This window comes from Elephantulus edwardii, unplaced genomic scaffold, assembly GCF_000299155.1.
Source record: "Elephantulus edwardii isolate Elephantulus edwardi_28Jun2011 unplaced genomic scaffold, EleEdw1.0 scaffold00517, whole genome shotgun sequence".
NCBI classification, from domain to species: Eukaryota; Metazoa; Chordata; class Mammalia; order Macroscelidea; family Macroscelididae; genus Elephantulus; species Elephantulus edwardii.
Genome location: NW_006400267.1, coordinates 327,873 through 330,914, shown reverse-complemented (window position 1 = coordinate 330,914; position 3,042 = coordinate 327,873).

Here is a 3,042-nt window from a genome sequence, read left to right as displayed (position 1 = left end):
AGCTTCCAAATGTATGATTTTTTTTCTCCTTTATTATCGTGTTATTAATTTCTAATTTTGTGGCATTGTGATCTGAGAAAATACTTTGTATAATTTCTATGTTTTTGAATTTGTTGATGCTTGCCTTGTGACCTAGAATGTGGTCTATTCTGGAGAATGTTCCATGTACATTGGAAAAGAAGGCCAATTGATTTTTTTATCTTAATTTTGTATCCTGCCACTGTGCTGAATTGGTCAGCTATGTCCTGTAATTTTTCATTGAGCCTTTAGGGTTTTCTAAGTATACTATCATATCATCTGTATATAGAGATAATATAACTCCTTTTTGCCAATTTGGATACCTCTTATTTCCTTCTCTTGTCTTATTGCTTATTGCTAAGACTTTCAATACAATATTGAATAGGAGAGGAGATAGTGCACATCCTTGCCTAGTTCCTCTTCTTAAATTTCCTTTAGCCTCTCTCCATTGAGAACAATGTTAGCTCTCAGGTTTGCATATATACTTTTTACTATGTTGACGAAATTCCCCTCTAATCCTATTTTGTTGAGTGTTTTAATCCGGAAAGGGTGCTGGATTTTTCAAATTCCTTTTCTAAATCAATTGATAGGATCATGTGGTTCTTGTCATTTGGTTTGTTAATGTGATTGCTTTGTTAATGTGATCACGTTGACTGTTTTTCTTATGTTGAACCATGCTTGCATACCTCTTATGAATCCCACTTTAATGTATTGTTGAATTCTATTAGCCAGGGTTTTATTCAGGATTTTTGTATCCATGTTCATGAGAGACATTGGCCTATAGTTTTCTGTTTTGGTGGTGTCTTTACCTGGCGTTGGTATCAAGGAAATGTTTGCTTTATAAAATGAGTCTGGGATAATTTCATCTTTTTGTATTTTCTTAATGTCTAATTAGTGACAGGTTTTCTCTGAATGTTTTATAAAATTCAATTGTAAAACCATCTGGTCCAGGGCTTTTTTTTAATTAGAAATTGTTTTATAATCTTTTCAATTTCTTTTTTCATAATGAGTCTGTTCAGGTGTTCAGTTTTGGTTTGTGTCAGTTTAGGTTGTGATTTTCTCAGTATTTGACCATGTCCTCTCAGTTTCCATATGTTTGGGTCTAGTTTTTCATAAAGTTTCATTGTTAACTTTTTTATGTTAGTTGATTCAGTTGTGACACTGACAATTTTATCTCTTATTTGGATTATATGTGTTTTCCCCTTCTTTTCTTTTGTTATTTTTGCTTGTGGTTTGTCGACTTTATTGACCTTTTCAAAAAACAAACTCCTGGTTTTGGTGATAGTTTCAATTATTTTTCTGTTTTCTATTAATTTATTTTTGTCGAAATTTTTTATAATTTCAGTTGTTTTAGAAAGTGTTGAGTTTTCTTGCTGTTCTTTTATAATTTGTTGGATATGTTGGGTTAAATAATCAATGGTCATTTTTTCCTGCCTTTTAATGTGTTTACTTATTGGTATAACTGCTTTGGCTGTTTCTCAGAAGTTTTGGTAAGTTGTGTTTTCATTGTCATTTGTTTCAAGAAACTTTTTAATTTAGTTTTTTATTTCTTCTAGTACCCACTCATGTTCAAGCAAGGTATTGTTCAGCTTCCAAATGTATGGGGTTTTTCTTCTTTATCGTCTTGTTATTAGTGTCTAATTTTGTAGTATTGTTGTCTGAGAAGATCCTTTGTATCACTCTTATGTTTTTTAATATATTAATGCTTGCCTTGTTACCTAAAATGTTATCTATTCTGGAGAATATACCATGCACATTGGGTAAGAAGGTATGCTATGCATTTTGGGGGTGCATTAGCTTATAAGTATCTATGAGATTGAGTTCTTTTATTGTGTGGTTTAATTCTTCAGCATCTTTGTTGAGTTTCTTCCTTGAATTTCTATCTTTTCTTGACTGTATTGCATTGAAGTCTCCAACTACTATAGTAGTGTTGTCTATTTCCTTCCTCAGTTTTATTAATGTTTGTTTGAAAATTGGGCCACATGCTGATTGTTTTCACAGTTGATGTAATCAATCTGATTGCTATGTATGCCATCAGGTGAAATCCATGTGTATAACCTGCACTTATGTTTCTTATAAAACTTATTTGCAATGAATAAGTCATTGATTGTGCAAAATTCAATCATTCTATCTCCCATTTCATTTCTGTCACTGAGTCCATGTTTTCCAACTATTGAACCTTCTCTGTTCCCAACTTTTGTGTACTATTATTATTAATGCATTATTATTATGATGATGACGCAGTATTATTATTAATGCATCTTGAGTGCATGTTCGATTGATCTCTGACTGTAAATTTTGGTAGAAATCTGCTTCTTTCTATTCTTTGGCTCTAGTTGTCGGTGCATATATCTGAATGATAGTGGTATTCACAGGACTTCCTTGTATGTGTATGGATATTATCCTGTCACCCACAATATTGTATTTCAAGACATATCTAGAAAAGACTTTTTTAACTATGAAAGCAGCCCCATTTTTCTTCATGTTTTCATCTCCAGCATAGTAGATCATACGATCATCTGACTCAAAATGCCCCATGCCAATCCATCTCATCTCGGCAATACCTCGTATGTCAATATGTATGCATTCCATTTCTTCCTTAACAATTTCTAATTTGTTTACTTTTATGGTTCTCACATCCCGTGTTCCAATCACTAGTGTCTGCTTACAACTGTTCCTCTTCCTTTGTATTTCCATACCTGAAAGCCTCAGTTTCCCTATCTTTTAGTCTATGTTTGTTCTATTGTAATATAGTTTTCAGAGGCCTGCTATTTTGGAAGTGGGCGGCCAGTCCATCTTCTTAGTCGGTCTTAATCTCAGTGTTGAGGTTTAGAGAAGTATCTGAAGTCAGGCATTTTACAGGAAAAAAAAAGATAAAAATATTTCTCCAACTGTAGAATTAACCAATAGTTTCAGTGTTGTCCCCAACCTTGACACAAATATTTTTTTTTTCTATAATTATATTTTATTAATTTTCATAAACATTTACAGAGATTTTGGGCTTCCACTCATTCATTGTTGCAC